At 39.7% G+C, this 21,749-nt stretch overlaps 1 long non-coding RNA gene across 3 annotated transcripts in view; it reads left to right on the top strand.

Moving 5' to 3' along the window:
* LOC137166276 (uncharacterized) overlaps positions 1–21,749 on the top strand; it is a 112,139-nt gene that overhangs the window by 31,732 nt on the left and 58,658 nt on the right. The window contains exon 1 of one of the 3 annotated variants that reach the window (XR_010923616.1): positions 12,111–12,201. The exons of the other annotated variants lie outside the window; for them this stretch is intronic. This is a non-coding gene — a long non-coding RNA (uncharacterized lncRNA). Of the gene's footprint in view, positions 1–12,110; positions 12,202–21,749 lie in introns of those variants that run through there. 3 annotated transcript variants of the gene reach the window in all.

Genomic DNA, 21,749 nt, shown 5'->3' with positions numbered 1-21,749 from the left:
CTTTGGGTCAGATTACTAGGTAGGTCCATGTAGGATGCTACACACAAATGCTGTGAATGCCTTGATCTTACCAAATCTCCCCAGGGTTGCACTTTTCTAGGACCTTTTTACCTTTCGAGGAGTTGCTGATCCTTCATATGAGTGGATATAAGCAACTGCTGCCCTCAAGCAGCCATTTTGTAGCTATGTGTCTGCTGTGCTTTACGTCCTTCTCTTCCAACTGGTAAGTAATCTTAGCTCCTCTTGTACTCACTTTCTAATATTTCTGAGAGGGGCAGAGTCTCATAAACTTTTAGTACCTTAGTGAATTTCATTGAAGTCATATCCTTACAGCAGCACACTAGAAATCTTCCATCTTAATCCTTTGTATTTATTATAACTATTTGTATAAAACCTTCAGTGCACATAAACCCAAGCCAGTCTGAAAGTTTGTGAAATTTGGCTGCCAAAATGTGTTCATTGATACTAACATCCATCATTTAATAGCACACTAGATAGTGATTTTTAAAGAGATTTTTTTAAAAGTTTGGTATCTCAGCTACTTTTGAGCCATCATTAATGTATTCTTCTCCTTCATTTGTTAATTAATGGACATGCTTTTTCTCTAATACTACTTTCCCCCTTGATAAACTTTTAAATGTTCATCTTAACCCCTGTAGTTTAGCATCAGCTCATCTATGTTATTGTGAAAAAGTTACAACACATAATATGAAAATTTCTTTCATGATGGATTAGAACGATCTCCAAAAATATCATGCCCCAAAATAATCTAGAGATCATGCAGCCGTTGTGCTGGCCCTGTATATAATGGAAACCAGTTGAAGCTAGGGGGTGCTGCACCTCCAGCACCCTTACTTCCAGGATCTCTGACTTTACAAAAGAAAATACAAAGTTATAAAACCATAGATTACAAAAGAGATTTCAAAATCTCTTTTTAAAAGTATGTATCTGATTGAAAGTAGTTCTTAGACCATGATTCCTGTGCAGGATTTAAAACCCAAACACTGGAGCACTTACTAAGACATTGAAAGTGAAATGAATTAAAATAGTAGAACTGATTTTTTTTTCATTGTCTACACTTAGAGAAATGCAGAAAGTAAAGCACATAAGTAGTTACCAATTAAATTACATTTTTAAAATTCTTTCATTTGTAGTGGCCTAAATCAGTGTTGTCATTATTATCTGCCTAGTCAGATTTTCCATTGGGAATATTTTGCTGTATTATCCCCTGATTGTTCTAAATTTACAAATAAACTTAAAATATGGCTTCAATTGATCTTTGTTGTATTTTTTTTTTCTGTATTTAGGAATTAGGTACAGTGCTCCTGTCAGCTAAATTCTAAGTTATTACGTGCAAAAAAACTTAGACTTTTCAGGTGCCTAAGTAACCTCCAGAATCATGGTTAAAGTTGCCCTCCCTCATCTGAAATGGCATCCCTGCCCCCAAGATCATTTAGGAAGAAAATAAATAATGTTGCATGGAAGTGTGCCATATAGAACTAGAGTTTCTTTCAGATTGGCGTGTATCTCACTGCAGATTAAGTAGTAGTTACTTTAACAGTAACTGCCATGCCCCACTTATCTTCTTACTTTAAATCTGATCCTCCAGGAGCTCTCATTCCTGCCAGCCTACTGTCTGAACGAGCTTTTCTGGTGCTTCTTGTCTGTTGTTAACAAGAGTTGCTGTTTCTTTGTCATTCTTTTCTTTGTACTCACCCTAATTTCTGGCTTCTCCGTTTGTCTTTCCTGGTGCCTCTTCTCTTCTCTTCTCTTCTTATCCTTTCCTCTCTTTCCCCTCCTCTTCCCTATTCCATTATCATAGAATCAGAAGGGACCTTGAGAGGTTATCTAGTCCAGTTCCCTGCATTTATGGCAGGACCAAGTTTTATCTAGACCATCCTTGGCAGGGGTTTGTCTAACCTGCTCTTAAATCTCCAATGATGGAGATTACACAACTTCCCTAGGCAATTTATTTCAATGCTTAACTACCCTAACGGTTAGGAAGTTTTATTATCACCTTTGTTATTCTAACCTCACCCTACATGCTTTACTATTCTTCTTCTAATAAGCTGGTACTTCCTCCTCTCTAACCCCACTTTCTTAGGCGACTAAGATTTGTCATAGATCATCTGTCTATCTAGCCAATAACTCACATAAAGGCTCAGTTCCCCACTGTATAGTCATTCAGACTAGTGCAAAGTGGATGTGAAATGCTACCAAATCAGACTACAAATGTTTTACAGATACTTTGCAGTCATGTAAACAACTACACAAGATGCAGGACAATGGAGAATCAGGGCCATGCTTTGTTAAAATGATTTTATTCCAATACAAAGATTTAAAGGAACTGGATAAAACATTTGAGTTGTTAAGAAACATTAAAAACATTCATCAGCAGAAGACAAACAACAAATGTCAGTAATATTGAATCTTTTGCATTTTTTAATTTTTGTAAAAGGTTTTAATTGAAAATTTCGATTTTTCTATTGAAAAACTGAAAGTCACAAAATGTTTTGGGTTTTTTTTTAAATTTTTGAGAACTGAAAATTTTAGGCCCCAAATTGTGAACTAGGAATGGGCAGGGGAATGGATCACTCCAGTGGCATACCTCGGGGGCGGGATGGGGGACGACAGGGCCATGCCTCTGGATGTTGGCCTGGGGTGGCACCGGCTGGGCCCTTGGAGGAGGAGCCACTCCCCGCTGTCACTGGCAGCCGGGGGCATCCTCACTGACCCCAGCTCAGGTTTGCTGGCAGCCAGGGGCTCTCATTGTGGTGGAGCAAGTGTCTTCCGGCCCCTTTGCTCCCACGCTGGCTGCAACGAGGGAGCCATGGGGACCAGAATCTGTCACACCCCACCCCTCCATTGCCAGGCGGCCCAGGGGCATCTGCCACTGTCACTCCCAGCTGCCCCCACAGAAGGGGGGGTGAATGGGGGTGAGAGGGAAATGGGCCCACAGACCAGCCCCCTGTAGGGTGCTGTCACTGCTCCCGCTGAGGGGGAGGGGGCTGCAAATGCAAGCACTGGCTCCCAGGCGCCAGAGACCCATGATATGCCACCGGATCACTCTATGATTGCCTGTTTTGTTCATTCTCTCTGAAGCACCTGGCACTGGCCACTGTTGGAAGACAGGATACTGAACTAGACAGATTTTTGGTCTGACCCAGTATGGCTGTTCTTATATTCTTTATTTTTCCAGGTTTTCAGTTTCCCTATGGAAAAATGAAAATGTTTAACGAAACCAAACAGTCTCCATTACATTTTGGTTTTGTCCAAAAAAATACATTTTCTGTCAACAATACTTTTAAGAGAAAATTTGTAATAGCTCTAACCATCATTACATTCATAAAAATTCAGAACTCCTACTCCTGCCATGCTGGTTACAGTCAGTAGTGTTGTAGTGCTCAACTACTCTCAAATGCAGGGAATGGATGCCTAAACATTTGGCAGGTTATTTTCAAAAGCAGGAATGATCTCTGAATTTCCATGAGTATTAATGTTAAAAGATATATGTATTCAGAGTCAAACAGCAAAAGTAAATGAAGTATTAATTGACACATAAATCTTTAGTTTTGCCCATGTTCAACTGCATGAGCAAATAAATACCAAAACTGAACACACATTTGTACTAGTTTTATATACAGAATGATAACTCAGATATCCGACTGGTCATTTGGGAGTAAAATTACTGCCACTGAGAGCATAAAGGTCTGAAAATATGGGTCTAATGTTTTGGCAATAAACAGTTTTGCTTTACTTAGAGCTGGTCTACACTTACCTGGCGATTCGGCAACAGTCAACGGGAGTTACGCAAGCTATTCTGTGTAGTTTGCGTAACTCCCGTCGACTGCTGTGCTTCCCTTCTGCGCAGCATCTTTACTGTGCTGTGACCCTTGAGGCGGTGGTTTTACTGCATAGACTTCTGGATCGATTGAGCTGGTCTTCACTGATCATTCAATCGATCGAGGTAGGTCGATCTGATGACGGTGACCATCTATGTCTCCTGGGAGAAATTAATCCAGTTTCAGAAAGCTCTGCTCACCATACAGCTTAATCCCTGTGATGGGGCTGTGAAGAGGTGAACTTCTATATCACCTGTGCACCATCGAGGGATAGTTCTGGGCTGACTCTGAACAAGCTTGCACTGAGGGCTATTTTGATAGGACGGAATAGACTGGAATTGTTCCTGGACAGACTGTGCTGCAAGCATGCATCCTTACCAGTAAATATACCTATCTTAGGTTTAATATTGTGGTACCTGAGGACTGCTTATGGGTATGAGTTGCATCCTCCCAGTCTCTGCTTAGTTCTCTGCAGAAAACACATTTACCTGGACAGTTTGTGGGAGGAATGAGTGAATTTTCTGTTCTCTGCATTAATTTACCTTGTGAACTTTTTCTAAGGTTTAGGGGAACTTTTTGGAGGCCTGAGATCCAAATTATGGGTGTATCAAGACCACAATTTCACTCGTAATTACTATAGTTGCATTTTTTGTCTAATTGCTGGTGTATGTACAGCTATTTGTTTTTCGAGTCACTCATTTTCCTTCTACAATCATAGTAATTGTCTATGAAATTGTGTGGGCACATTTTTGAACATGTGCTTTTAGTGTGTAGACTTAGGACTTCCATTTTTTACACTGTCTGCATCATTATGATAGCTAATACATAAACTTTGAGATAACCAAAATGACAGCTGAGGAAACTTTCTTTTTTTATCTCGCTTCAGAGAGAATTTATAAGGACTTCCATTCTTCATTGTGAAGGTTCTACAGTGTGTTTGAAGTGTGACACCCAGTTCTAAGGAGTCATAAATGGGGGGAAGCACATAGATGGCTTTATTCTTCACGGCCTTCCACTTTCTATAGTGAAGTGTGAAGTGGGCTAGCTCTTTGGCCCTATTGAGGCTGCTTAATACAACTTCAGAGGTAAAAAATAACTTTAAAGATAGCTTCACTGCCAAGTGGAGGATTCCCCCTTCATCTGAGGATTTCCCAGCAGTGTAGGTTTATTGAGATAGGGTGGCATAGGAGCTGCTACCAGTCCTTTGATTTATAAGCAAAGGTTTAAAAAAAAGGAGACTGGGTGGAGTGGTCCTGTGCTCTGGTGATCCCTGGCTGCTGGAAAGCCCACTGTGGCTACTTGCATCTGAGCAATCTTGAGGCTGCTTTATATTATTCAACAGACTGGTTGACCAACTCCAGGATATGAGGATCAAAAAAGTGGCTTAAACCAGCCTTTGCCCTCCTTCCGCTTCTCAGTAACACTGAGAGTATGCAAACTGGATGTAAAATGCTACTATTTGGACTTGATAGCATTTTAAACTCACATTGCACAGGTGTAAGTGACTGAGGAATCTTGGGAAGCACTTATCAAAAGTAAGCAATTGTGTGCCTGATTCTCCCTACCTTGCAGGGTCCTTTACACCTGGGGAAATTGGGTGTAACATTTGACCACCATGTACGTACTATATTTTTGTTTGGGTGTATTTTTTTAGAGCCATTTTGCATTTGCAAATTGTAACAAAGTGTAAAGGCCAAGAACCAGATCGATTTATACATTTTTAATTGTTTGGAAGATTTGATCAATTTGAAGCCATTGTAGTTGATGTGGCCATAGTGTCTATTTGTGAATTGTAAAACTTGAACCATCTTCTTCCAAGGGGAATATAATTTTGCTAAAAGAGAAGGGTGTCTTCCGCTTTGAACAAAGCTTTTGTCATATGGTTGAGATTTTTCTATTTCTATTCTAAATTCTTCAGCAGTTCAGAGTTATTTAAAAAATAATCAAAAAGACTTTTTAAAAAGTCCTGGAACTTGTGCAATCATAGGGATTCATTTGGGAGATTTTGTGCTCTCTCTTATTCTGTTTCTCTCTATTTTCTCTGACCCCACACATCAGATGAAGATTCCACAACCTCACTAGACAATTTATTCCAGTGGTTAACTACTCTGATGGTTAGGAAGTTTTTTCCTAATGTCCATCCTAAACTGCCCTTGTTGCAATTTAAACCCATTGCTGCTTCTCCCTGTTTAGGTTAACGAAAACAATTTTTTAATGAACTTGAAAACTATAATCATGTCCTCCCTCAGTCTTCAGAATACATTCTTTGAGGCAATTGCTCACGAGCTGTTGTATGCCAATGACTGTGCTTTAGAGGTACATACTCTAGAAGAGATACAATTGATTATGGACAGATTCACAGAGACTTCATAAATGTATGGGCTGACAATCAATCTGAAAAAGACAGAAGCCATGTATCAACCTACACCAGGGAAACCCTACATCAAACCAAAAATTACCATCAGCAACACACAAGCTCATTGTTAGCATTGACAATGTGTGCTTGTTTTATTGCTGCAAGAGATGCACCTTTGCAATAAGAGTAGAACTAGCATCCCAGGCTTCTTGCCTTCACCGACAGTCCCCATCACGGAACTGCTTCCTATGTGACGTCTACTGTACATGACTGCATAACAATAGCTATGTCTTCACCAAGCATAGAACTATAATGGCACACCAACAAAGTACAAGACTTGAACATTGTGAATGTGTATAAAACCCCATCCACTATACAGCAACCTAATGACTTCCCATTGGTTCCATCATCCACCGTGTATAGGGGAGACTTCAACTGTCAGCACACTGATTGGGGCTATAATTACTCCACAGCAAACGGGGAGATGTTAAGCAACTGGGCCTCCAAACTGGACCTGACTCTGCTCTACAATAACAAACTGGGCACTTTCTATTCAAGCCGCTGGAATACATCAACTAGCCCAGACTTGACCTGGTGGAGTGATAGCACATGTGATATACCAACTAGAACAATCTTTGACCATTTCCCCCGCTCCCATCACAAACCAGTTCTCCTCAAAGGCACCCCACTACTTACCCCAACTTCTTCACTCCCTCCTTGCGGAACATCCGTAAGGCCGACTGGGAACGTTTCAGCAACTTAAATGACGATTTAGTTCATATTCTACCCCACTCAGACTCTGCAGACCTTAATAACACTTACTTTGCCTTCTGTGATGGAATTGTCACTGTGTCCAAGTCATGCATTCCCTCATGGCAGATGGTGGACTTTCATTCCAGGGTAGGATGCAGAATGTGAGCAATTACATCGAACTTTCAAAAGCGCACCAAATGAAGAGGAAGTGATCAAAGCCACACACTACCTAAAAGCTAGACTGGACAAAGCAAGGAAAGCAAGATGTAAAGAGACAGTTGAAGGAATCAGCTTCAGCCACTCAGGCTGAAAAGCATGGCAGACAATCAACTGCTCATAGGGAAGTCGGTGAAGCGAGAACCTTGCCCTGTCTCAGCGGATGATAGTGTACACACCCTTATTAATAATGGGAAATACACCCATCCAGATAGTCTTCTCATGCCTGATCAAAAACAAGTTTAAGGATGCAAGACACTCACCATCTGCTGACCTCGACCAGTCACGAGAATTTTCCTTATATGAATTCAAATCTGCATTGGACAACCTTAAGCCTGGGAAGGCACCAGGTCCTGACAACATATACCCCGAGTAGCTCATCCATGCAGGTGCTCTATTCTTAGACTGGCTGAGGGACTTCATGTCACATTGCCTACCCAGAGAAAAATTTCTCCACCTGTGGAAAAGAGCCAACATTGTTGCCATTCTGAAAATATACAACCCAAACAATGATCCAAAGAGCTACCATCCCATTTCCCTCCTGTCAGTTCTATTTAAATTTATGGAACGCTTAATATTAAACAGGACTGAGCCACAAATTGAGCAGGCCTTACCTAAAGAGCAGGCCAGCTTTAGGAAGAACAGAAATACAGAAGATTAGGTCGTTGCAATCACAGACTATGTTGAAGCAGCTTTTGAGTCCAACCAAAAGTGTCGTGCCATGTTCATTGACCTCTCCTCAGCCTATGAAACTGTCTGGCTCAGTGGCCTTCTCCTCAAGCTATATAATTGCCTCCAAGACCATCATATGACACGTGTAATACAAGAAATCATCACCAACCATTGCTTCCACGTTACAATCAATGGACAGTCCAACCAGACAAGGCTTCTCAAAAATGGTGTCCCACAAGGGTCAGTCTTGGCTCCTGCGCTCTTCAACCTCTATTCTGCTGACCTTCCATACACCTCAGGCATGAAACTCACATATGCTGACAACATGGCCATTCTCTTTTCCAGCAAATCCTTTGAGGACACGCAACAGAACTTAGAAAGGGACATTCAAGCAATTCATACCTATTATCATCAGTGGCAGCTTCACCTTAACATTCAAAAAACAACCTGCACAGTCTTCCACCTGAACAACAGGGAGGCAAACAAAGAACTCATCATCCGACTCAACGGATCATCCCTGCCATTCTCCCATTTACCCATTTAGGGGTAAAGCTGGACAGAACCCTTTCTTTCCGCCATCATATTAATAGAGTGGAAGTGAAAGTGGCAGCCCGGATCAACCTGCTGCGGAGGCGGTGCAGTTATGATTGGGGTGTGGATTTCACAACCCTGAACTCTGCTGCATTGGTACTTGTGTATGCTCCAGCAGAATACTGCATGTCTTCTTGAGGCAGGAATACACATACACCTAAGCTGGACACACATTTCAGTGCTGCCCTTCACACTATCAGCGGATGCCTACGCACCACACAATCTTATGAATTGCCCATTCTGTCTGGTGTTCCACCCCACCACCTGAGATGGCTGGCTGCAACCAGGCAGGCAGCATTCAAAGCTGCTAACAGACTACTCACTCCCTTCATGAAAGGATCTTCCAGCTTCTACTGGCTCAATGCCTCAGGAGCCTCCAGTCTTTCAGAAGAGTTGCTCAGACCTTTATACAAGCAGATCATAGCCAAAGCCAGAGTGAGAGGGTCATGAGCCAGTGGAGGATGGAAAAACGCTCTGGGAGACGGCAACAACTGCCTCCCATCTCCACCTCACCCATAGGGTACAGTCTGCCATGAAAGGAGTGGACCCGCTTAAACCGCTTAAGGACTGGTGTTGGGTGCTTTAACTCCTGCATGCACAGCTGGAACAACAAACAGTGGACCCTCATGTGGAGGAATGCCCCACCCATGCCTTGAAGGAGGATGGTTTTCCTTCAGCATCCTGAATGACAAAAACTGGAATGGCTGAGGTCTGCCACATACAATTGCTGAATGAATGCTCAAATGGAACTCTACACCACACGCAAGAAGAAGAAGAAACACACAGCTGAATGCTGTTACAGAATTCTGCTATCTTGTTAGTATACTGTCAAATGATATTACTATAGACAAGGAGGTGACAAATCATATCAACAAAGCCAATTCATCATTTGGCAGAATGTCAGGCAGAGTCTGGCAGCAACATATTATTAAGCTTCAAATAAAGTTAAAAGTCTATAAAAAGGTTGTCCTGTCCAACTTGTTGTATGGGTATGAGACCTAGACCTGCTATAGACATCACGTTAACCTTCTAAAAAAGTTCCATTTGTGACATCTGCATGCCTTTCTCTGCATTAAATGGCAGAATAAAATTACCAATAATTAGGATCTGGAACATAGTCACTCCACATGGATTGAAGGCATGCTTTTCTCATCACAGTTATGCTGAGCTTGTCGTGTGTTGAAGATAGACGACTCCAGAATGCCAAGGCAGTTGCTGTATGGTGAACTGAAAATGGGCAACTGCATATGAGGTAGCCAAAAGAAACACTTCAAGGACACCGTGAACTTGAAACAGTGCTACATTGACGACAGCTGGGAGTTGTCAGCAATGAATCATACTGGTAAATCAACGATGGAATTACCCAGGTCGAGATTAACCATTTTATGGATCTTGAGGCACAGAAGCTGAGGCATAAACAGCAGCAGCCTCAGCAAGCATACACTACAATCCCTTCCTCGGAATTAAGTAAGCATTTTACGCAGAAAGGACTGATGCCCATCCATTGTTCTTTTTAGCCACAGCCATATCCACAACATGTAATACCATCATCAGCATCAGCATCAGCATCTTCAGTCACAAAGAACAGCAACTGCTCATATGGTATTTGGAACATGATTTTTTTATTCATATAAAGGAAGTCTGTGGAATTCACCCAGCCAGAAATAAACCTACTCTGGTTCAGAAAATGATTGACAAATGGTAGGGTATTGCTACGTTAGCAATTATTAATGCTCCACAGCTTCCCCATGGCTTGAAACAAGGCACTCTGTAACTAAAGCAGGGCAAATAGCTGGGGGGTTTTCTGGCAGTTCTGAAAAGCAAACAAACAATATAGTTCATGTTGAACCAAATCAATTTTTTTCAGAATTTTCCACAAAATGAAGACTCTCACTTTGGGTTGAAAGAAGGATTTCATTTGATGCAAAATATGTTGTTTTCAGGCATTTTTAAAAGGCTAGATACATAAAATGGCAGGAGGAGGAGCCTCTCCTCCCTGATAACTTTTAGCCCTGTGGTCAGTGGTTCAAGTCTTCCTCCATGACCATTCAAGTATTTTACAACAAGTAGAAAAGTTTCCACAGGAGAGATTGAAAGACAAGTCCCAGGATGTCCCATAGTCCAGTGGGTAGGGCATTCTCTTTGCAGGTGGGAGAGCTAAATTCAAATCCCTGCTCCATATCAGGCAGAAGGTGGAATTGAACCTGAACCTACTACATCCCAGATGATAACCGTATACACTGAGCTAAAAGTTATAAAAAGGGGAGAAAACTCCTGTTTCTGTTTTGTTTATAGTGCCAAAATCCCATTTTGAATCTAGTCCTTCCACTATATATATATATATGTGTGTGTAGTGTGTCAAATTTGCAGACAGTTCTGGGTTGACCAAAAGTACATTTTTTTGGCCAATGAACTATTTGAAAAAATCTTCTTGGCTTTTCTGTAACAATATGCACTTTGGGTATGCAGCGAGGACAGGAGAATAACTGGCACAGCAGAATCTTCTAAGGAATAAGTCACAGTACTAGCAATGGCATCTGCTTCTGCCACTTACAGATCCCTACTGTATTCAATGTTTTCTAGCAGCAAATAGCAACCATTCTGTGACTCCTGATTCATTGGTTACCAATATGTAAAGAAAACTAGTGCATATGGGGCAGATTTGACATCTTGCTCTGTTCTCTTTGCAACTGGTGTGAAGGAGCATATCAGTGATGGGGGAGGAATGGCCAGAATCCTCTTTAATCCTTAGGGACTTTTGTCATCTGGTGGAGATTAGAGCAGTTCATAGGCTGTTCTAACTGGAAACGCAGCGTGATCTGACCAAAGAATCAGGGGAGTTGGCTCATGACTGTCCCTTCTGCTGCTTTGCCAAACATAAACTCAGTAAAGCAGACAATGTGTGGCCCATTGTTTCTACATCAGTCCAGACACAGGCTAAGCAATCTTTTCCAACAAAAATACACTTCTGCCTTGATGAACTCCTGTAAGACACTGAAAGCCATCCATTTCCATTCTGTCATTTAAATAAATAATAATAAAATCATGCTGGCCTGATCTTGCCTGCTTAGCTTTTGTATTTCTGAGCTGTCCACCAGCAGGTGCACATTGTAAATTTATATCTAGCACAACAGGAGATATAACACACCCTGATGACTAACCAGATATTGTAGAGTATCTAACATGTTTTCAAGTGACTCTCACTAAGTTTACATCCCTAGTGTAACCCTGATGAAAACACTGTGATTATTTGTTTTTTGTGTATTTTTCTAAAATACCCATTCCCATAGTGTCTGGGAGCTTTTACATACATTTTTTATGGACAAAGAATGCTCCCCCCCAGGAACCATAGCTCTCCACCTCCCCATCTCATCCTTCGTATCCTCATTTATTGAATCAGATGGTGCTGGCTAAAATACATTATACAGTCTGTCAGCAGTAACATGCCCTCGAAAGCCCATTCATTGTTGGACACTGTGTGGTGTCCAGGTTCAATTTTATTTCTTCTTTTCCTTTTTTGAATATTTGTATTTTCCAAATAGAGATAACAATTGGTGATTGCAACTTGTTTTGTCCACTCTATCAGGTTGATTATAATTCTGTCTGTCAGGGGTTAACGGCTCATTGTCTTCTCTCTTTGCCCCATGTGGCTCCCAGCCAATAGCAATCAGTGCAGGAAAGCAGGCTTGGTCATGCCCCAAAGTCTGTGTACTTGGCCATGGAGCAGCAGAAGATGAAGCAGGGATTATGAACCTCTCCCCTTCTAATCAGGTACTGTAATGGCCCATGCCATTTACAGACATTAAAAAAAAAAATCACCAGGTTTATACTGCTTGAAGAAAGTAAATTTTATTCAAAATATGCATTTTGACTGAGTGCACTTTGGGAATGCTTTTTTTTAATAATCTAGTCCTATGGCCACAAAACCTTAGCATTATTAAAAAGTACAGGAGTGGTGAGGAGAAAAAATAGATTGCCTAGGGTACCTCAAAGAAAGAAGATAATATTACAAATTTATGCATGAGATTAACCATAAATGTATAAAATTCTCCCAACACAGAAGCTTGCAAGAATCCTCAGCAGCCCTGGAGCTCAGGGTGGAGTTTAAGATTTAACTTTTATTGTTTTTGCTTTTTGGGGTATAAAATCCTTAAAGTGGCTTTATGATTTAGTAATCCTCCCCAAAAGAAAAAACAGGTAAGCTTATACATAACAGTTAAATGTCTCCAAATGTTTTTCACTCTTGTGGTAAGTAATTAGTTTTCTGTAGTCTTAGCTAATTATACATACATGTAGCTACCAGTAAGAATCACTTTATCTGGCTAATAGTAATTAGGTGAGAATCTTGAACAAACAAAGCAAATTCACATAAGGAATGTTATCAGTTTGTAGATGTGTGAAATGTTACAAATAATTATTGGTACAATTTAATCAATCTTGTTGAATACTGAATGCAAAGTGTGTTTCACAAGCTGTGGTGCCATTGACTTTTGCAATTTGATTTAACTGATCTTTGTTGACTTAGTAGTTATTGTTACTGTAGGTGTAAAAGGGACCACCTGGGTGCAAATGTGTGTGTGAGTAGCTTACAAACTCACAAACCAAAATGAATGGGCTGTTAGAGCAACTGGCTGTTTGCTCAACAGAAGGATTACGAGGGTATATATTCTTAACAAATATAGGGATTTGGTTTAAGAACATCTCTTACTTAAGAAACATAAAATGTTTAATGAGATATAAATGAATTAAACAATTTTAAAATCCAAGGATCTTACAGAAAAATAGTGTTTTATACAATAAAAAAACTGTGATAGTGAATAGAGAGGCAGAATTCAGGTTGCACAAACAACTTGAATTCTAGTATTTGCAAATACAGAGTGCTTAACTTCATAATCTTAATAACATACTTTTAACAGTTTCTGTAGTTGTTTGTGTGTGCAGTTTCCTAGATTTTAAAAATAGATTAAACAAATTCTGTTCTGTGCAACTATGATGCCCTACATTCTTCCCCACAATCACCAGGATGTGAAACCTGGACCATAAATACTGGAGCACAGATCTGTGCCATTTGAGCTAGAGGGTTGCAATTAATATAGCTGGCAGCAGGAGTAAGCTGTTATCCTCAGTGGACCAGCTATTAGAGGAAGATGCGACTGACAAAGTAGGTCACATATGTATTCATAGAAAGCATAAATTCTTTTTGAGAGTCAGTGTGGCTGAGCCTGACATATACATTTGTGTTTTATTCTACTTGCGTAACATTTTGAAAGGGTAGGAGTCCTTGCTCCATAGTAAAGGTTGTGAAAGGTGCAATGAATGTACAATAACTATAGAAAACTAGCTTGAAAATGTCACCCTTAAAGCTCCAATTCTTTAAATTCTTTAAACATTTGAGTTGCTCCATTGACGTCAATGGGAGTGTTCCCACACTTAAGGTTAAATGCATGCAGACATGTTTGCAGGATTGGGACCTAATATTCCAGCAAGAATAAGTTAACTGAAAATATCTTAACTAAAAGGAATAAACTGAGTGTGTCCCCCTATAAAACATGTGAAACCTTTTAAACCTTTTCTCACTATCACTATTCAATGCTTGGCTGATAGAGACAAATAAACACAGATTAGTGAAACATGGTTGCCAAAAAGAGACGTTTCCTAAGCAATATAACCATGCTAATCCCTACTTCTTATGTTACTATACCGCTTAACCTTTTAGAGAGAGAGGTTTTGTAAGATGCATGGTTTTTTACTTACAAATCAAGGTCACAAAAAAGAAAAAATCCAACCCAAACCTATTGTGTCTAAAAATCAGAAGTCAGTGGTGATTATTGTTCATGAATGCCCAATTTATAAGTGTATTAGGAAGGAAAGTCACATTAGCATATTGACTAATGTGTTCACTTTTTATAAGAAGCATTAAAAACTTTTTTCCTCTCGAAAGAACAAACAGTATATTTTCGCCTTCTTAAGTACAGGTGATTAAATACAGAAGCAACTTTATAAATAAATTGATGCCAAGAAATATTTTGTAGTTTTGGTTTTAGTCTCCCTGAAAACCCTCGTTTCACAGAGAATTAATATTTCTGAGGGGTAGAACCTCAAAAAGGCTCCTGAAGCGAATCTGAACCATGAGAGGCTACCTTCTTGACGCTGTAGCTGAGGTATGATTGGAGCTCAGGAAAGATGTACCTGTGCTAGCTTTAGTTTACCCAACTTGGCTAAAAATAGCTTTGTAGCTGTGGCAGAAAGGGCTTTTGTGCAGGTTGCACAAACACTCTGTGGGCTCTGGGTGGGTACTTGTGTTGCTAGCTAGTGCTGAAGCCCATGCTTCTATTTTGGGGCATGCTAGTTGGATTAAAACTAGCATGGTGTGACAACCTGTGCTGAAATCACATTTCCAATTGCAGTGTAGATATGCCTTTAGACACCCTAGAAAGGAACAGCTTCCCCCCGAGCCACTGTTTAGGCCAGCCAGATAATGGGAGTGCTGTGCTCTCTGGTCATGCACTTGCACTCCTTTTTGCTGACTCAGGGCAGGAAGGAGGGGATGGCATAGATCTAGTAATGCTGGCTCTATGCCCACTCATATAGGGCAATTCAAGGCTTCCTTGTGCTGCCAGAGCAGCACAAAGAGGTGTTAGTGTGGGTCAGGTTATGGCCAATCATGTTGTTGTCTAACCCAGATCATCTTCTTGTGTGTTTTGGGAACCCTTTGTGTATAGATTGTAGAAGTGGCAATTTAACAAGGATGTGCAAGGAACAGCTTAATAAACCAAATCACCATTGTTTTACTAAGGTGGATAGTACGGTATCTACCTCTTTTATTAATGGCTGTCTGTCTAGCCCAGTACAATGTACAGACAGACCAAGAACCTATCCAATGAAGTTGTCTTGTTGCTTTCTTATGTTGAGCCTGCAGTTTAGTTCCTTACTGTTTTGAATGAAGTTGATTGTTTTTTTTTTTCTCTCACCTAGTTCCCAGTATTGTGATTTCACCCCAACTTTTTTTTTTCTTTCATGCAGACTGATTCTCCACTCCATTACACCACTATTACCCTAGTATAAGTGAGAGATCTATCAGCCCCCCCATGTATTCAAAACTCTAGATACCTCAGGGCAGATCCTCAGCTGCTATAACTTGTCATAGCTCCATTGAAGTCTATGGAGCTGTGACAATTCATACCATCTGAGCATCTATCCCTTTATGTTTTGCCCCTCTCTGTTTTTTCTATCTATGTGCCCCTCACATCCTTCAGTCTTGTCATAATTGTTGACTGGAGACTTTTCTGATAAATTTATGTTACAGTCTCCCATTCTGTGCATTTACCCCCAGCCTCCCTGCTCAATTCCCTCCACATACACACACTTAATCAACCTGGCAATTCTCATGTCTTCACTCTGTTCCTATCATCTGCATTCTGAACTAACCAAAGTTTATCTGAACAACATTAGGGAAATCGGCTAACTATAGTAGATTAACTTTGTCCTAATCCACCACATCTCGAATGATAATTTCAAGATTGAACTATGCACAGCCAGAGAAATGGCAAGATTCAACTAAATGAAACCTTAAATGAAAAAAAAATTCTAACTCCATAGTTCAAATGCTTATTACCTATCAAAGAAAAATGTAGATCTAGCCAAAGAATAATTTGGCTTCTGTTAAAAGGAATATCAAGTAGGAAGGAAGAATAAGATATTCAAGGTCAAAGAGCAACTAGAATTGCGGCTTTTAAGAAAGTTGTCTGACATCCAAAAGCAGATATCTGACATATATGTCTATAGATTACAATCAAAGTGTTAGTTTAGGGACAGAGAAACAAATCTGCTTGTCATCCGCACTGCATTGATGGCTCATATCATGATATCGACAAATATTTGTGAAAGGCAACCCATAAAAGCAAAAGAGCAAATGACAATAATTAAAATAAAATAAAATAAAATAGAAGGGCAAAGGAAGCACAGAATCCAGTATCATGTCCTGAGGCAGGATCTGAAGGGCAAATCTCATTGGTAATAAATATAATTAACTGTAATATGTGGAAGGTAAACAAAGCAAGCAGAGAATCCAAGAAGCCCACAAAGTGTTGAAAGTGCCCCTGGCATTTAAAGCTGGATAAAGCACTAGAAAATAAACTGTTGATAACTCTGTAACTGATGTCACCTATCATGCACTTTTTATAATTATCTCTCTATCTTTCTCCACAGTATACTGCAGGTTTTCCAATTTTTTCAGATCTCAGGAAAATAAAGTATAATAAACAGTATAAAATGGAAATGAAAAAATATTGAATGGAAGAATAGTGTCCTAATAGGGGAATAGAGTAGCTGCCCACAGCGTCACTGTTGGCTACTACTTTTGCCCCTGCAATTTTGCATCACAATTCACTGTGTCCACAAATGATAATATTTATACTTGAAAATCAGGTAGACATCAAAATGCTTTTATGTATGCACCCAATGAGAAGTTCAACCCTGTGGAGACGCCCAGCAACAGCTTTATGTGCCATTTTAATCCCAGTGTTGTCTATTTTGTAGGCTTAAATGGGATTTCAGGTGGACATAGATCTCATGCTGCAAAAGAGTGAATTTCACTTACAGGGAATTTCACCTACAGTTAATGTTGAGCATGAAATGTCTGATTCAAAGCATAGGGTTGAGACCCTTTTAAAAGATGTGACATAATAGATATGTGCTATCTATGATCCTACAACTCATTTTATCTTTGGTACATATTCCATATTGCCAGTAGACCACTTCTTGACTTAAATAACAATATTGTATTGTTTTGTTTTTTTCTGTTGAAAGGTAGATTTTTCTGTTCACTGGGATCCTTGACCACTTTGTTGCCATTAAAACTTCTTTTTGCTACAGACAAATTACAACCAAAATGGCTATTACCTAATAGAAAATGACAGAAAACATTCTTGACCTTGCAAATCAGAATCTTGCTGTACACTACTGAGAAAGGAAAGAAGCATTTGTGGTTTCATTTAAGGGAAGCCAAATCTAGGGGAATAGGGCCAAGAATGTCTCTGAGGGCTTGATAATAATGAGACACAGAATCAGAACAATTATTACAATAATATATATCAAGTAACATTCCAGGATTCCAGGAAGTGTATATAAGTTCCATTACCAATAGCAATTAGGACTCAAAATGATAACAATCCAGTGTTCCATCATTACAGTCCTTGCCAAAAGCTCTCCTATAAGAAATAAATAGCTACTTTGCAACTAGAAGCTATCCTGGTCCTCTTCTCTGTTAAAATACTTCATGGCACGATAGTATTATATCTTCCTGTCTTTGCAGCATTATCTGGAAGAACAGCAAAATATCAGAATACCAAATGGAAGTCCATCATTATCCATTACAGTGTGTGTGCCTGGTATAGCTGGCATGTCATGCCTCACTTCCATTTCCTTTTTCTTCATTTCTTTAGGACCAAAATCAGCTAGCTCCAATTCAACACAGAGACATAAAATAGCATAGACTCTCAATCCTTGGTCTCATTTGAATCTTTGCTATCAGGCCATGTATAATATTTTTTGAATTACAATATACCTTCAGGTACCATGTTATCATTTTAGCTAGTAGGCTGTCACTGCAAGAGGACAACAAGCAATGTCTTTGTTATCACACTGGTATTACTTGGTGCCAGAGGAAGCAATGATCGAGTTGTTATACATGGGCCCCAAGAAATATATTAATTATTATATTATATTATATTTTATATTATACATGAGCCCCAAGAAATATATGTACTTCTTCAAAGATTCTTTCTGATGCTGCACAAAAATTGCATTTGTGGGTAATAAAACCTCTGAAATGCTGTGATCTTCCCCTCTGCTATCTGGACTGGTATATTGCTGTGTCACCCCAATCCCTCACTCCTGGAGCCCATCTTGCACATGTTTTGCTATGTGAACCCCCACTCCTGGGACAGCACACACAAAGCCTACTTCAAGCAAGTTGATCCTAACTCAGTGAGTGAGTGCCTCTAGCCAGCCACTCATGGGATTATGAAATGGTGTAACCCCAGGTAACACTAGACCCCAGATGCAACCCTAGTGCTGTCCGCTGCACACTGGAAGCTCATTGGTTCATCAATTTATGAAAGAAATTGATATGCACCTGCCTTGTTACTTCAAATGGAGTCTCTATACACCTTAAACCACATGCCCTGCTTTACGTAAAACAAACAAACAAACAAATGTATTAAGTACAGAAAGATTTTAAAGTGATTATAAAACAGAGGAAAGCAGGTCAGATTTGATCAAAAGTAAATAAAAGGCAAATCACATTCTAAACTAAGTTTAACACTTTCAGGAACCTTACAGTCTTAGATGATTCTCACCACAGGCTGGCTGGTCTACCTCCAACCAGGCCCTCCCCCTGTGATCAACACTTCAATTGCTTGATGTTGTTTGTAGATGGGATTGGAAAAAAGAGAGAGAGCAGCCAAAATGTCTCACTTTTTCAACATGTTCCTTCCCCCCCCACCCCCTTAGAGTCAGGTGACAGACAATGTCTATGTATGGCTCCCGCCATGCGCTGAGTCACTGTGGTCCTTTGTGGATTCATTTGCTGATGTCTGAACCAGTCCTTTATTTGTGGAATGCTGAGCTGGGTTGTTCTATACAAATCCTAATGAAGTGCTAATTGCTTCTCAGCTCTGTAGAGTTTTGCTTCGATCTTTCTCAAGCCATGAGATACACATTTGAGAATATTGCATAGCGAAGCCTCAGAACCATACACATGACATTGCAACAGACATATTACTATCACAACAATGTTCAGTATGTCATGAGCATTCTAAAAACATCTTACATGACATATCTTGCATTAAACAATACACAACTACACTATAAGGGTGAACATGAATGATACACAATCACACCATAAGGGTGTACATGGGGGCGCAGTGTGTCACAGATGCATAAACACACCATAAGAGATACATTCGAGAAACCGTATCCACTGTAATTTACCTATTTGCACAATTTAGTGCTACATCCATCAAGTAATCTTACAAATCGCATATTCCTGTTTCATTTGCCTATTTATTGACAAAAAAGTCTAAATATTATTTGGTCATTATCAATCTTCTATTAAATTTTGCTTTTATTAAAAAAAATGTTCTTTTTTAGATCAAAATTTGATTTTTATTTAAAGGGCCTAGTATTATTTTAGGTATTAATTTACTTTCTTCCTGTCAAATAGCAACTAACTAGGGATGAACAAAATGGCTTGGATATAATAAGAAACTTCTAGAAGGGAGGATTTTATCCACATTGAAAACTTTAAGGCCCTGATACAGCAAAATGTGAGTTTCAGTCCATCCCTATTAGCAAAGCAGTACCTCTTTATACACCCCATCATAGAATCTTCCGTCCATCTCTTCTTTCTCTGCTTCTCTCACTCTTTCTTACACACAGACCTACCCACTCACCATTTCTGCACTCAATAGCAGGTCAATAAATTATGGGGCAGATTTTCACCTGAGGTAAATTGCCATAGTTCCATTGAAGTCAATGGAGTTATGACAATTTACACCAGCTGAACATCTGCTCTTATGAAAAACAGTTTAAACCTTGCTCTCTATTCATGTGCAACAAAACAAAATACTGTATCATGCCACTTTAAGGCACATCCATCCCTGTGCAGAGATTTTTTGCACCCCAGTTTAAGGTTGAGAATCTAAACAATAACTTTTCCTAGACTGATCCAAAAACACCATCAAGAAAGAGATGTCTCAGGCTTGCTTCAGCCAGGGGCATCACTAATGACATGATGAGAATTTTGTCAGAGACAAAAAAGCTGAGGCATGGGAGTTGCCAGGCTTCAAGGTGCCAAAAGGTTCCTGGAGAATTTTAGGCTATCATCTTCTCAGAAGCTGAGAAAAAGAGAAGCTGAAAAAAATAACTTCAAATCCTCCATCATGGACACAAAACCTTTCAGCACCCCTCCTGAGGTATTAGAAAATGTTTCCCTTTGTCAGTGTCCCATTGGGATTCTGGACAGGACTAGAAGCTGCTGGGATGAGTGTTTAAAACCCAGCAGTGACCTGGCCAAACTGGGATAGCAGTTAGCACAAATTGAGCAGGGGAAGAAAAAACCCCTGCACTTACAAAGCCTCTACTTAACAGTGTGTACTATTTTAGTTTTCCCTTCCTCCTTTCTGTACTGTGTAAACTCTTCCTTGTTCCATAAGAGCCAGATATGGGGAGTTGATATTTGAACTGTATCAATCAGAGCTTTCTTCAGTCTTCGAAATTCAAATCTTCTAGTACTACTCCAGTCAAGGTGTATGAGTTACAGTTAATCCACAAGAAGAGGTAACATGAAGGAATGGCAGAAAGGAATGATGGTATCAAGGGGCAATGTTGTAATAGTATCAGGAGAGCTTCTGAAAGGTGATTGTGGACTATAATTTTTTTTTAAATTAGATTCTGCGGAATAAAATGGTAATTCTTTCCATATACACCCACTAACCTTCCACTACCTGCATGCTCAGGGTCTAACTAATCACCATATTTGGGGATGGGAAGGAATTTTTCCCCAGGTCACATTGGCAGAGACCCTGGGTTTTTTTCACTTTCCTGTGAAGCATGGAGCCCGGGTCAGTTGCAGGTTTAAACTAGAGTTCATGGTGATTTTGCTATAAGTCTTTAAATGATTATTTGAGGACTTCAGTAATTCAGGTTACTCAGTACGTTTTTGGGTCTATCATAGGAGTGGGAGGGTGAGATTCTCTGGCCTGCAATATGCAGGAGGTCAGACTAGATGATCATAATGGTCCCTTCTGAACTTAAAGTCTATGAGTCTATTATGGGCACAGAAAGATGGATATTTGAATGTGAATTGTACCTAAAACCTCCCAAGAAAGCTTAAACTTGGGAGAGTACAAGACCCAATTTGCAGATTCTGTATCAGCTGAAAAGAAGCATCCAGACTTTTTCTTACTTGTCAAAAACAGGCTCACCTTTCTTTTGAGGGTCATATTGATAACTTTAGTGCTACTAATGTCATACCATACCAGAGGTCATATAGCTGAGCCCACTTGAATACTGAGCAAAAGATAAATAAATAGTATTTAATCAAAAGGCCAGCTTATAAAATTTTTTTATCTTGGTGTTCTTATGCACGCAAATGCTAACTGCAGGCAAAAAATTGGCACAACTCCATTAGGTTGTGATTATCTAGCTTCAGAAATATTTAGCACATTTTGCAAATGATTTTAGAGCATGTTACTCATTTCAAGCATCATGGAATTGCTTTTCTTTCTATTACGTTACATGACAGCATATTAATATAA

This window comes from Emydura macquarii, unplaced genomic scaffold (genome assembly GCF_026122565.2).
Source record: "Emydura macquarii macquarii isolate MOO-44397 ecotype Brisbane River unplaced genomic scaffold, CSIRO-AGI_Emac_v2 contig_2825, whole genome shotgun sequence".
In the NCBI taxonomy this organism is placed as follows: domain Eukaryota; kingdom Metazoa; phylum Chordata; order Testudines; family Chelidae; genus Emydura; species Emydura macquarii.
The sequence above is the reverse complement of the archived record's forward strand: the minus strand, read 5'-3'. Positions and strand labels throughout refer to the sequence as shown.